Genomic DNA, 15,858 nt, shown 5'->3' with positions numbered 1-15,858 from the left:
ACTATTACAGATATTATATCAGATTGAATCGACTCAGATTTACTTACTAATTTGATTGTTTGACTGTGATTTTTGTTTGTGTAGATCTTCGAACTTGAGCAGTAAGTCTAATTATGCCAATCTTCAACTTGAAAAGTAATAAAAGATAGACGAACTTGACATGATTAATATCTTTGTTTTGCAGGAGAGACAGCGATCGCTGGGACTAAGTATGCCTTGGGATTGATATCAGTCTTCACCGATTCCTCCAAGTTAAGTATGAAATGAATCATGTCCCCGTAGAGACATGACTCTATGTGGCCAATGGCCACGTAGGGTCATGTCCCTACATGGACCTATTATCTGATCATAACACAATTGCTAACCAATCAGTGGGTAAACAAACACATACAGATTTGTCTTATCTTATAATAATAGCCCGATTAGATAAGAAATATCATTTATGAAGTATATATATATATAAACATATATACATATATGTATGTATATATATGTAATTCTTATCAAGAGTATAAGACATAAAAAACAAATGTTCATGTAAAATCATGAATACAAATACTCAATGTAAAGTGTACTTCACTTCGATTGAAGCTATACTTCAACACTCCCTCTTGGCAAGGGATAAGTGATAAATGATATCAGTATCAAAGATATCTATACACAACACGTTATCTAACTTTAACACTCTGAAATAGTGACTTGTCAAATAACTACAATCACAATGTTATGAACACTATCATAACATATATTATGATCTCTAATTGTCCAAAACAATATCTAGAGTAATCATAATGTTTTCGTTATCAATGACTTCAGGCGTATCCAATACAAAACTGTCATAATAACAAGCCTATCATTTATAAGATCGTCAATTTACAAAGATTACCTTCTGAATATATATGTCCATGAAAGATCGTCACCTTTCATTACATATCCGATGCAACTAGACAAGTATAGAAGCATAAACACATCTAAATTCAATATTCAACATTACAGTCTAATAATACCAAGTTTTCCTCTAAAGTATTCCAATTTCACTTTGGCAAGAGGCTTGGTAAAAACATCCGTTGTTTGCTCATTTGTACTTATGTACTCCAATTTGATAACACCTCAATCTACCATATCTCTAATGTAATGATAAGGTATTTCAATATGCTTAGATCGATTGTGAAAAACTAGATTAGTTGAAAGCTTGATACATTTCTGATCATCACAGTGAATGATAGTTGGCTTCAAGGGCTTCTTAAACAAGACAGCTAGCAATTTTCATAACCATATAGCTTCTCTGGCTCCTAGGGAGGAGGCTATATACTCTACTTCAATGGAGCTTAATGCAACTGATGATTGTTTTCTGTTGAACCAAGAAATCATCCCAGATCCGAGACTGAAGCAACATCTTGTAGTACTTTTACGTTCAGTAGAGCTGCCTGCCCAATTAGAACCTGAATATCCACGAAGACTGATTTTGACTTGATCATATCTTAGTCCCATACCAACTGTACCTCTTAGATATCTTAAGATATATTTGGCTGTCATTAGATGTATCTTCTTTGGTTCACACGTGAACTAACTTAAGGTATTAGTAGCATAACATATATCAGGATGAATATTCACCAAATACATTAAAGACTCAATGATCTGCCTATAGTAAGTAGGACCGGTAGATTCAAATTCGATAATATCATCCTTCAGCTTATGTAGGTTGACTTCCATAGGAGTAGTAACTGGTTTATGATCCATCATTCCAAATTTCGTCAAAATATCAATAGTGTATTTTTCCCCGATTTAGGAAAATGTAGTTCAGCTTTTGCCAGACTTCTGGTCCTAAAAAGTAATGGAGAAGACCCAGATCTTTCATATCAAAATCTGTTGTTAGTTCCTGTTTGCACTTGTTTATAAGATGTTCTTCACCTATTATTAACAAATCATCAACATATAACACAAGACTTATCATGTCATCACCATCCATTTTAAAGTATATGTTAGGATCAGCTTCGTTCTTAGAATACCCTAACTTTGTTAGATAGCTGTCTATTCTTCCATACCATGGCTTGGGTGCCTATTTAAGGCCATATAGTGCTTTCTTCAATTTACACACATGGCAATTTTCGTCATAGTGATGAACCCTTCTGGTTGCTCAATATAAACTTCTTCAATTTCACCATTTAAGAATGTTGTTTTAACATCCATTTGATGAACTTTCCATCCTTTGGATGCTGCAATTGCCAAGATAGTCCTAACAGATGTGAACCTAGCAACTGGAGCAAAAGATTTCTTCATAATCGATACCTTCCTTCTGTGAGAACCCGCGTACTACAAATCTGGCTTTGTATTTTTCAATGTTCTCGCCAGGTGCATGCTTGATTTGTTATAGCCACTTAGAAGAGACAACTAATTTGTTCTTAGGTCTAGGTACAACATCTCACACATCATTTTTCAGTATTGATTGATATTCTTTAATAATTGCTTCTTTCCACAGTTTGCTTGATAAGGCTTCTTCAACATTTGAAAGTTTTGTTTTCATAAGTTCAATTAGTGGAGCCATATAACATGACTAATTTCTTGTTCTCTTGCTTTCTCTAATTACTTCATTAGGTTCAACCTGATTCTCTTCTATCATTTTCCTAGCCCAAAGTGGCCTCTTTTTATTATAGAATTTTTAATACTCTCAGAATTTGAGATAGTAGGTGAAGGAGGTTCGGGATCATTCTCCCTCTCATTTTCTACTGGGAGATCTTCATCTAGTTCAATAGTAGGTTCAACATATGTTTCATAAATGTTCTTAGAACATCTCTTCAAATTTAAAATCTCTACTGATCTCAATTGTTCTTTGACCCAAAACATAGACCTTATAACCTTTGGTTGTTTCACTGCATCCAATTAGTATTCCCTTCTTTCCAAATGGTTCTAGTTTTGTTCTTTTCTCTTTAGGAATATGAATATAAGCAAGGTACCCAAATATTCTTAGGTGACTTAGATCTAGTTTGATACATGAAAATGCTTCTTCGGGAGTAGTGTTTTCTAATATAGAGTGAGGACATCTAATTTGAATATAAACTACAGTATTAGAAGCTTCAGCCGAAAAAGAAGTACGAAGATTTTGGTCATGCATCATTGCTCTGGCTGATTTAATAATTGATCTATTTTTATTTTCTACAACTCCATTATGTTGAGGATTATATGGTACAGAAAACTCCCTCTTAATCCCAACAATAATGCAAAAATCTTTGAAGATTTCAGAGATGTATTCACCTCCATTGTCTAATCTTAGTGTTTTGATTTTTTGTCCAGACTGGTTTTCAACTAGTGCTTTGAATTCTTTGAATTTAGATAATACTTCAACTGATTCTTTTTGTTTGAGGAAGTAGATCCAATTTCTTCTAGAATAGTCATCAATGAAAATCACATAATAGAGACACCCATTTAAGGAAGGTACATAGATCAGTGTGAATAAGTTCAAGTACAGATTTTGATTTGTGTATGCTTTTAGGAAAGGATTTCTTGGTATTCTTGCCTAGGGCACATCCTTTGCAAATGCCTAAGTGATCAGATTTGAGACTAGGTAATCCTTTTACAATTTTCCCTATTGATGACAATGCACGAAAATGAAGGTGACCTAGTCTCCTATGCCAAATTTCAGTTGAATTTGATGTTTCATGACTTAGGGCTAAATTTTGTTGATTACAAAGTTTGTATAAACTTCCATCTCTAAATCCAATGGATATCGCTTTCTTGATGTTGGAGTTCTTTGGCTAGGATAGAACTCTATCTTCTTGAAAGGTGATCTTGTACCCTTGATTAGCAAGACCGGAGATAAAGACCAAATTTCTTTTTATACTAGGTACAAATAAAATATTTTTAAGTTGGAGAGTGACACCTGAATTTAGATGAATTAAACATGATGCAATACCTTTAACCGAATGAGTAAAATTGTCTCCAATGGTTACTTCTTCCGAGGAGTATTCTTTGAAGCTTTCAAATGTCTCTAAAACCTGTAATATGACGAGAAGCTCCACTATCTATAATCAAGGTGTTTTTGTTTGAGTTTAATTCACTTGAGAGAACTAAATAAAATGCAAGGTTTGCTTCTTTTTCCTCTTTCTCTTCATTGATTTCGGCCAAGGCTACTTGAATTTTCTTCCGTTCAAGGTAGAAGTTGTGAGAGTGACCAAATTTGTCACATTTGAAACATTGTACTTTTGACCAATCTCATTTCTTATATGATTTGTTGAATTCCTTCCTATTACGTTTGAATTTACCTTTCTTTTCTTTATTGTTTGAATTAGCATGAAGAGCTTGAATATCTCCCTCTTAATTGATGTTGATTCCTCTGGAAACTAATCTTGATTCTTCTTGAGTGCATTCATTTTGAGTAATTCAAATTTAGGAAGGTCATGTCGGGAGCTTAGACCACGAATAAAGGTTTCCCAAGATACTGGAAGTCCTTTTAATGCTATGATGCTAAGTTCTTTGTTATCAACTTGACTTCCAATTGTTGCAAGCCAGTCTTTTAACTCGGAGATTCTTAGAAAATAGGACGTAATTGACTCACCATTGTTCATTTTTATATATAGGAGATCTTGCTTTAAAGTTAGAAGTCTACTAGTATTGTTAATTTTGAAATTGTTCTTAATAGTAGAGAACATCTCAAAGGCAGTTTGAAGACTGGATATAGATGGAAGAATGTGATCCTTCACTGAGTCTATAATAATTTTCATGGCCTTGTTGTTGTGCCTTTTCCATGTCGTTTTATCTGGATCATTGTCAGGCATTGATTTGTTTGATTCTATGTACTCTTCTAACTCCATTTCTCTTAGTACTATCATGACTCGAATTTTCCATGATGAAAAATTTGATGCTCCCTCAATTCTATCCTCTAAATCTTACATGGTTAACCATTCTGAATTTGAGAATAAAATTCTAATATTGATAACTCTGAGATTTTGATTTTTAATTCTGAAAAATGGAATTCCCTATCAGGATGGCTCTGATACCATGTAATTTTCAGGATCCCTGATAGAGATTATTGCAGATATTATATCATATTGAATTGACTTGGATTTACTTACTAATTTAATTGTTTGACTGTGTTGTTCTGCTTGTGCAGATCTTCAAACTTGAGCAGTAAGTCTGATTATGCCGATCTTTAACTTGAACAGTAATGGAAGACAGACGAACTTGACTAGAGATATCTTTGTTTTGCAAGAGAGAGAGAGAGCAATCGTTAGGACTGAGTATGCCTTGGGAAGGATATCAGTCTTCACCGATTGCTCCAAGTTAAGTATGAAATGGATCGTGTCTCTACGTGAACCTATTATCTGATCATAACACAATTGCTAACCAATCGGAGGATAAATAAACACATACAGATTTGTCTTATCTTATAATAGCCCGATTAGATAAGAAATATCATTAATGAAATATATATATATATATATAATACTCATCAGGAGTATAAGACATAAAAAAACAAATGTTCATGTAAAATCATGAATACAAATACTCAATGCAAAGAGTACTTCACTTCGACTGAAGCTATACTCCAACACCTTGAACATTGAACTTCATGGTCTGATGTTCAAGTTGATAACTTTCAGCAACAGACACTTTATAAAGCATAGCTCTGTAGGAACATTATTAGCACAAATCATCATGACGGATAGGAAAATTTGGGAGAATTTTATCTGTGGAGCGCATTTCTAAAGGTTTAAATGTTGGGTGCCAAAGGCAAGCCAATAGCTGGCTTTGATTGGGGACATGGGTCATGAGGGACATAGAGAATCCATCAATCTCTAGTACAGAACCAATCTCTAGTCACTGGGAAACAAAGTCCGTACAAAGCAGAGAACCAAGAGCTGCTTGCAGAGAGGGTGGAGAGCAGGGCAACACGCTAAAACAACTAAACTATTAATAAGCCAAAAACCAGCAAACTGAAACTAAGCACAACAAAAACTTGCAAGACTGAAACTTATTTACAAATATGTATAGGTGAGAGGACCTCACCACAAGAACTAGGGGCAAGGAGAACTTACACAAAGCCATTAACAGGCTGAGAGAAAAATGATCCTTGTCTGAATAGTAGGCTGCATTTGAATGAAAGAATTTGATACCAGCCCCATTCGGATCCAAACAACCACAACTCATCATAGATTTCTGATTTTTCTCGAACTTCCAGCATGGAATTTTCAAGACCATCTCCAATATGTGGCTGCAAATTTTTAGGCTCATAGATCCTTAAAAAGGTCATGCCTTTCACATGATTAGCATTCACAAGACCCCAATTTTGAAAGCATTCTAGCACTTAAAACACCCGAAAAAAGAAATTGACTTCATCCAGCATAAGATCAGCATTCACGGGAAAATCTTCGTTGTGCTTTGCTGCAACTAAATCTGAAAACTCTCTATCCAAGATAAATGCATCAATCAAATTAATACTTGAATATTTACCTTCGGGATCTTCTTGCTTGATTGTCAATAGGAACATTTCAATAATCTCCACCTAACTGAATTACCATCCGAGTAAGTTGATGATGATTGAGGTTATGACCCTTCAACATTCTTGCCATCATAAAGTACTGCATATATCTCAGATTTTTCCTCTCCTTCCAAATTTGTAGAGTCCAATGAATTCTTATTAAGGCACAACATATTTTCACATTCAGCACAGGAAATCTCATGCAAGGGAATAAATTCTACAACATGGTGATGTAAAGAACCACATTCTTCCTCATCCCAAGCAAAATGAAAGACTTCACATTTTGATATCACATGAGTCTAGAAGTATTCGTTTCTAAATTTGCAAGAAGGATGATTTTCAGCACTTCCAGATTTAGGGGAAAGAGTGAGAGCACAAAAACTTCCATCACTGACCCCATTCTTTCTTGTCGATTCTTGATTCTCAGGAGGCTCAACCATTTCTTGTCGGATGGTAAATAAGAGTCTCTTTGCAGTATCTTCTTTACAAGAAGAAATGCTCTCCAAGTTCTTTGACAATTCTTGGGGTTGTAGTTTTTCAGCTAAATCATCATTTTCTTGCTCCTTATTTCCTCTGGGACCTTCCTTTCCAAACGGGTTTTCAGAACTACAGGGCTGCTTCTCAGGGTATGCTTCTGATCCACTTTCATCACAAGTTCCGTTAGAAAGGCATAAGGTAACCTCATCTTGCAAAGAAAGGTATTCCAAAATATGACTATTACATTCCTCGAGACAAGAACTTTCAGCCTCCGATGTGAAATTAAAAACTTCATATTCTGGAAGTACAGGAATCTGAAAATTTTCATCTTCTGTACTTATTGCAGTAGGGGGATTTAAACCTTCAAAAGTAAAGCTATGAAATTCATGGGAGGAAAGTGGAATCAGACCAATAATATGCAATTGTATTGATCCACTTTTAAATTGACCACACCTATGCAATTTTCATCTTCTGTATTGGTCTGATTCCAATGATATCATATTAAAAGTGGAATCATCTTCTCCACAGAAAGGCAGAGGTGTGGTCATCTTCAATGCTAAGGTGGATCATGACAGCATGACAAATACTTTCCTTGCAACGGTCCCAAAAATCATGTAATACCTTATCATTTATCTGGATGATCTCAAGAATGGTAGGCTCGGGTCTTTTCTTCTTCATGATCTTTCTATTCGGTATGGTCAGTTCACAGAGTCACTAATCTCCTGCACATAGAGATAATATACAAACTGAGGAATCAAATATCAGGCAGTGGACTTTGTTTCCGAATCCCCAGCGGAGACACCAAAAATTTGTTGGCAAACAGATTTCTCCTTCGAAAAATGATAAAAAGAACTGACTCAATTCGCCCTGGAAGAAGAAAAATGCTACCAACAGCTAGATGAGTTATCATTGGATTGATAACCTTCCTCTGAATTGTGAGGTACAGCTCCCTCCTAAAAGATATTCAATGAATTTAATGTAGTTTATGTCTTTAATCTGAAGACACGAAGGCCATTAGCATTCACTTCATCAACATGAAATGAATGTGTTTGCAGATGTGAATAATTGAGGGGAAACTAACAAATGACCACACGATCATTCACTAAATCATCACTATTGCAAAGAAATCGAAGGGGTTTAAATATCTCAATCCACAAAACATGAATACAGAAAATAATAAGTTCATTACTTGACATTAATACTGAATTGTATTCAAAATATGAAAGAAATAACCATAAGATTGATTTCAATCAGAAAGATAAACAATCAGACCACAAGATCTGGAATGAATAGCCTTCTCTTTACTTCAAATATGTAACAATGATAACCACAAGATTATTTGTCCCTGCAATCCTATCAAGATATCCAAGCTATTCAACAAAGTATATTATATTCCCCTCTTCTTCCCTGCTATAATCAATACATAGAAAAATGAACTCCTCTCTGTCGTAGCCTCAAGACCCTACAGAAAAGAATAACCCCCTTCTTAGCTTTCCCCTAGCATACTTATTTCCTTATGCTTTCTTGTTCTCGTAACCAATTCTTGAAGTCGTTACGAATCTAAATCCTTTTTCCTTTCCATTCATTTCCATTAGTTTATTCTTTTGGACTTTGATTTCACCTTTTCGAATTACATTCAAAGATAGAACATAATTTGATGTCCCTCATCTTATTATGACAAGTGGTTTCTCTTAATTATTTGAGTTCATTCATATTTATCCCTCGGTGCGATGGGATCTTATATGAATATCTATTTGCATTTTGTTGCCCCTAATTCTTTATATTTGGAGGGCGCTTGTGATATGCAAATATGTTCATGTTGCCCATCATGATTGATGTGGGCCACACAATTCTGTGTCCAATTCAACATTTCTATAGATTACAAATGGCTACATTTGAAGGGACTCTGAATCACACAAGGTAATCAATATGCAAGGAAAATGTGCACCATCGCATTTTGGAGACAAACATCCAATTAATAATGTGCACAATTAGTGTGGTGTGGGCAATTGTTGATGTAGATATTCTGCTAAACAATTCACCAAGCTGCCTATGCTTCACTAGCATTTTTATTAGGCTCCCAACCCATATTTCTAGTTCGTTTTTCCTTATAGCCAGGATTGTTACTCCACAAGGGGGCAAGTTTTATGCTTCACCATTATTGACAAGCCGCACACTTTGCACTGCAGACTCATTATATCTAGTTGTATGCTTCTCAATTGGTGTTATGAGAGCACACAATTCTTCACGATGGCTTTGCACCTTGGTAGTGCATAAATATTAGTTTCCTCACCATGGTGATTGAGACTCTATTCTCTTTTGGCTGCATCAACTTCGTTGTTGCTTGCAAGTTTCTTCAAGTTCGAAGCCACTGCTGATAGCAAATGAGAATCATAAAGTGTGGTTGTCTATCCTAGAATCGATCGAATCTCCTCAACTTTGGCTCTCAATTGCTATATGCATACCGACATTCTGTCAAATAATTTACAATTATCCTTGGTATAGGCAATGGCTCGTGTCTTTCCATTTGGACATGCATAACCTTAGGAGCTCTTAACACTTCATTTGCAGCTTTCACACGTTCATTGTTGATGTGACTTAGTCATTATCCCAAACAAAGCAATATGCTTTTGATGCCTTGATTGCCTTATATTTATTGCACCAAAAGAGAGACTCATATGCTCGACCAATCAGGCCTTTGGTAGTCAGTGAAGGCAGCCATCATGCATTTCTGCACTTAAGAACAATGGGGCTGCACTTTTCCACACATCACAATCATGACCTTAAGGGGGGGCGGTAACAGGGCCCGTTTTATTTTGCTCAATTGCATCACTGACAACTATACAGGATCGTCTTTGGGAGTCCATCATGAACCTTGATGATTATGAAGCCGATCACATGCAAATCGAAGCTATGTGTTCTATTTCACAAAATGGATTTGGTATTTGCCTCATTAAACACGTGATCTCTTCTCATGTGTGGAATAGGGTGTCGGGCCTCACATCTGCACAACATTTCATACACTTTGCATCTTCTATCATTCTCTTTTTTTAACATGTTTTGCCACCACAATAGACATTCTATTTGCTAATCCTCTTTGGAGCATTATAACATAGAGCTTGATTTTGCAGTTCTCGGTTTATCCCAACATCCTATATTCTGCCTGCACTTCGGGTTACCCTTTCAAAGATGCAATGGCACAGGTGTCTTTTAAGGATTTCTTCCAATTGTGATTTTCTGAATCATTATTGGGCTCTACGACATAAGGTGCTCCACATTGAATCACTTGATTTCCTTTCTTCATACAAAGGTCTCTGCAACAGAGAATTTGATCCCCCTTCTAATACCCAACACTAATGTATTTCTGAAATTCATGAATCCTTTGCGATTGCTTGACAAGTGTTATAACTTGTAGCTGACATGAATTATGCTCAGTTATAACTCGGGAATGGGTTGTGTGCAGGTTTTGAACACTTTATATTGCTCAGATCATAATGAAATTTGAATATGATGCTTCTCTGAGTGTTTTGTGACAACCCAAATGTTTTCAACGCCCCTGCAGATGTCTCCTAGAATTTGGGCATCTTTGAACTTCTGAGTCTTTGCACTCTGCACCAACAATCACAGATGGGATAGAGCATATTGTACTTTTGATCATGTGGATATGAACACTCAAACTCACACCCCCCGAATCAGAATCCCGAGCCTCGAGTTTCTGAAATTGCAAAACAGTATCTTTGAACCATCCAGTTGGAAAAAACTCAGAGGTTTGAATCTGCATTGTGGACCAATGAGTCATGTCTAAAAATTCTGAACCTTGAGTTCTGAATGGGATTTGTACTTCCGGACCTGAGGACTTTGAACCTTGAACTTTGAACTTCACAGTTTGAGGTTCAAGTTGATTTCTTTCAGCAACATTGTCACTTTATAAAGCATAACTCCATACAAATCATCATAACAGATAGGAAAATTTGGGAGAATTTATATGTGGAGCTCATTTTTAAAAGTTTAAATGTTGGGTGCCAATGGTAAGCCAACACACTGCAAATTTACTCACTATTAATCAGTCCTCATCTCAAGTGGCTATTGTTAGTTTTAACCATATCAACCGAAACAAGTTGATATATACAAATCAACATGCCTGCAATATGATACAGAAGAAGGGTATTGCAAACCAAAATGTGCATTGAAAAACCCAATGAACATAATGTTGACGTAGCAGAACAAAACACCAGTGCGAAAATTTAAAACGACTCTCTTGATAAGTCTTATTCTCTCATTACATTTGTCATGCCATCCCTAAGACATATTCAAATGAACTCTTTATCTCGATGAATAATCTTTCATTATGATTGCAAGTTGAGGCATTCTTTGCAGTTGATCTTCTATGGCTCAGCAATTATTGGAAGAGAACATTCATAATACTTTGTTCCTTGGAATAGCGGTTGAATGATAACTGGTGAAGTTCTATCATCCTGCTATCTTCTAAATTGATACTTTATGTGCTAAGTATGAGAAAACTCAAAGCATCTTTTGTAAGGATCTTGGATTTAATCAAACCTTGTAAAAAACAATTTTGAACAGAGTTATCAGGGGATAAGAAACCAAAAAGAGTTTCTTGCCAAAGCTGAATTCAAAATCTTCCACAGAGCAATCAATGTACACATGGTTTTGAGAACTCTTCTAATGTTCAAAGTGTGTGTGTATAATTTTACTCGATTCCTTGTTGCCAATGATTGAAGGATTCCAGTCAATTAAAATCTTCATTGGTAGGACGATTCCAATAGCGAGGAAGACCCAAACCATGCACTTAGTATTATCATTGCTACCCCAAATTGTGTACTACACTCGGTAAATAGATTGCACATATATATGTTGCTTTTGCTTTTTTTCATTTGACTAATTACATTAATCTTCATAATGATGAGACTTCAAAGATTGAATATCAATGTCGGTTCAACAATTATCTCAGAATCTCAGTAATCACCAGCCCCAAAAGTAGATGAAGAGTAATTTCCAAGTGTCATCAATAATCATGGACAATATAAAAATAAAATTATTTTATTCTATTTCTAGACAAACACAAATTTTTAACTGCTCATCAAACTTGATTATGTACCAAACAAGAATCGGTCCCACAAATATTATTTCATCCTCAGACTATCATGAATGACAAATTAATTTGTAGATCATCAGTGCTTTCTTCCAATCGCGCTCCATCATATCTTGCCAAGACCATGAGATTTCAATTTTGGGAGTTAATGATATTCCGAATAAGTAACCTTATTCCTTAGCCGAATATTTCAGACAATAAACAAATGGAAACCTATGCCCCGTTCCTCATTCCCCAAATCAAACAGAGGCAAGGAGGATGTTTGTGGCAGTTGAAGAATCTTGGTTTGACACCTACAGAGTACATATATCTGAAAGACTTCTGAAATATATTTCCTTGCAAAACTAATGGTGCGTACAGCCTGCAATCATAGCATCCTTTGAGACCTTATTTATTTGCGGCTTTCACATTCCTTGTGCTTTGTTTCTGCATCACATAACACTTATAAATTTTCAGTCCATGAGGCATTTCATACAACCATAGAATAAAATCTCTCCGAGAAGTGGCAGAAATCTCTACTTCTCACAAGAATTTTTGCGAAACGAGATAACTTAAGGATTTTTGGCGAGAAACTCAAGCCAAGAAGACCTTAAATTCTTGCCGATAAGTTGGCCACTTCTCTACAATAAATCGCAAACTTCTCGCAATAACTTAACTCCTTCTCTTGGGTAGCACCAATGAAACAGGAATACCCAGCAATTCGCCCATTCATTGTTTATTTTGCAATTTTGAGTGTTTGGAGGAGAGAAGGGTTGGTGGAGAGAAATAGTTTTTGCCAGCCTCGTAGATTGATCACAAGCAGATTTGAAGTGAATTTGAAGAGATTTTGAAGCAAACCCGGATTCACAAGTAAATTTTCTAAATTCTTTTTCTTTTTAGTGGGAGGGGAAGAGGAAGATGTAGATTAGTTTCATATGTTACTTGACACTTGTATTAGCTTTTTTTTTTACATAGATAATTTTCTATTTCTAGTTTGCTTTAGAGTTCAGATTCACTGAATATGGCTGCCAGCCATCAACATTCCACATGGGTATGCAATGTTGTTACATATTGCATTTATATATATCTAGATCAGCTTGTTTTGTTTGTTTACTCATTTTCTGACACATTAGATGCTTATCCTTATTGAATTTTGCAAAAAAATGCATTTCTAATTAAATTTTAGACATTTTTAAAATTCCTGATATTTTCCCGAGAAGATGCCGATTTATCTCTGATATTTGGCAAGAATTTATTTCTTTTGCTTCGCTGATAAGTGGCAGAGAACGAGATTTTGAACTATGCATACGACAATGTCGTGCCCTGCTTCTCAAATCTGTATTAGACATTTTATCAGCATTTTGCATCCATTTTATCAATGCAGCTGTACTTAAAAGAATCTGGAAAACATTTTAATTTCCTCATGCTACGACATTTGCCTTCACCACTTTTCACAAGTTTCATTAGAGTACAAACTATAAGGACAACAAATGGCAAAGTCCAAAACCTCTGCCTTTACGCCTGCCCTCATATTTACTCTAGCGGCTACCCACATCTTTAATTCATTTCTGCTTGCCCTTGATACACATCTATACCCTGTTCAAATACCTTCATTAAGGCGGGCAGGAAGAAACATAGCAAAGGTTGTTGAATATCAATTTGCACCAGTAAACAGCATTTACTTGGATGATTGTGAAGCCCGTTCAACATATCTAATCTGTGCATGTCCCTGCTGCAGCATCTCCAGTCACTTTGTTTCTTTCTGTTAGCTGGGGGTGAGGAATCCCACGTATTCCTTTGATTCACGGAACACAAGGCTCATGCCCAATCCCATTTACCCAGCTCTTTCCAACTTATCGGGAGCTGCTAATTTTTGCAAGGAATGCCATGTGACTGCAATATCAACAGATAATAATCTGATATCTCAAATTTAATCGGATCTTCCTTAACTTGGCTCAGATACCATGTTATTATTGATTGAATTTCTATCAGATTTATATGAGTAATGTTGTTCTTTTCTAAATATGATTGTTACTAAATTCAGATTTGTTTTTGCAGAATTCTATCTCCAATGATAGTGGCTTTTAATTAATATCAAAGGTTTAATACGCTGCAATACTATTTATGACAAAGACTTGATTTGTAAATCACCATCGAACTTCAATGTGGTCTAAACATCTATCAATTTCAATGATCAGCCATTGAATATGTTTGAGTATATATATAATCTTAGAAGGGGCACTATGATGAATGGGCATGTCTCCACCATGACCATTCATCGTCGTGTCTCTCTATAATAAGTTTAATTCATAAACAAATCATAATATGTTATGCACAACTAACGATATGTTATGAATAACATTAAGATCGTATGCAACATATACAACGATAATCCTCAGCCAACAAATCAGACTCAAACAATAATGCAGAATATTATCAAAACAACTTGTAGGCTGTTATACAAACATAGTGTAAAATTGTAAATCAATGTTCAAATACTGCAGATTGGTATTTATATACTTGAATTGATCAGAATCACTGTGTGATCGATAAGGTTGGTGGAAATCAGTGTTACACTGGCACGGGGGTGTGGCGGTATGGGTGGATGTCCGGACAAATTTCGGGTGCGGGAAAAAAAGGGCCTCAATTTGGGGAGGGGGGGGTGTTGCATAGTGTATATATATATGACTGAAAATGCTAATTATGAAATGATACTTTAATATAACATACCAAATATAGTTGAATACAGAAAATTGAAATGCGATTCACGAACCATAAGGTCAAACTTAAAACTTGAAATTTCATAACCATTACCAATGACCATTGAATTTAGTAAAATGCTAAAACTTTTAAACATAATGACAATAATGATAATGATAAATGAAAAATATAAACCACAAATAGTACCATGTAAGTCAACCATTGACTATCAATTTGTCAAATGACAAAGATGAAAGATTCAAAATTCATTGTTCAAATACGAATATCAAAAATGAAATAGACCTCATGGGAAGCACACCAAATTAGGGTTCCCTTGATAAAAGAAACAACAAAAAACAATTGCAAAAAATGTTTGCTTTTTTGACTTTTAGCCAACATGTCGGCCGCACCCCACGCGCACCCAAACGCACATCCCCACACCCTGGACGCACCCGTGTCCCACCCAAGTGCTCCGACCAATGCAGCCGCGCTTTTTGCGTAGTGGGGGTATTCAAGTGCACGACATACCTGCACCGGGGACATACGTGCACCCAGTGCGCTAGGTTTTTGACCCAAGTAACACTGGTGGAAATATAAATCCAAACATTATTATCTCTATATGTGTGTGTGTGTGTATTATTATTTGTGTGGTATGTATGTATGTATGTATATACAATGTATATTGATATGCACATATTTACATCAGTCTTATAGATCTCATATTCAAACTATCTACCTAAGCTACTAACTTGTATAGTTGGTTGAAGGAACTTGAAGCAATGAATTCTCATTGTGGAGACTCTTGTTCAAATCCCAAGAGGGATATCTTTGTGGAATTCTAAGTTGTAACTCTTGGCCTTTCATTGGTTGTATTTACTTCATTGCAAAAGGTCAATTCTAAGTTGTGACTCTTGATCTTCCAATTGTTCTTTTTAGTTTGGTTGCTCGTAAGGAGCTTGAATGAGCTTGTGAGTCTCTTGTTGTTGCTTGAATTGATTTGTAAATAATCTTCAATATAATTAATTTATTTTGGTCGTTCGTCCTCTTAGAAAACCTAAAAATACATAGACATCCAAAAGCAGAATACATTCAAAGTCAAAAAGAGAATGAGAAA

At 35.6% G+C, this 15,858-nt stretch overlaps 1 protein-coding gene across 2 annotated transcripts in view; it reads right to left on the bottom strand.

Annotated features, from left to right (window-relative positions):
* Positions 1–15,858, bottom strand: part of LOC149554559 (Nucleic acid-binding, OB-fold-like protein) — a 159,987-nt gene that overhangs the window by 143,295 nt on the left and 834 nt on the right. The window lies entirely within an intron of this gene.

The sequence above is a fragment of the Cupressus sempervirens genome, chromosome 5 (genome assembly GCF_028749045.1).
Source record: "Cupressus sempervirens isolate cs-2001-9-10 chromosome 5, ASM2874904v1, whole genome shotgun sequence".
NCBI lineage: Eukaryota > Viridiplantae > Streptophyta > Pinopsida > Cupressales > Cupressaceae > Cupressus > Cupressus sempervirens.
This window is presented reverse-complemented; position numbering and strand designations above follow the sequence as displayed.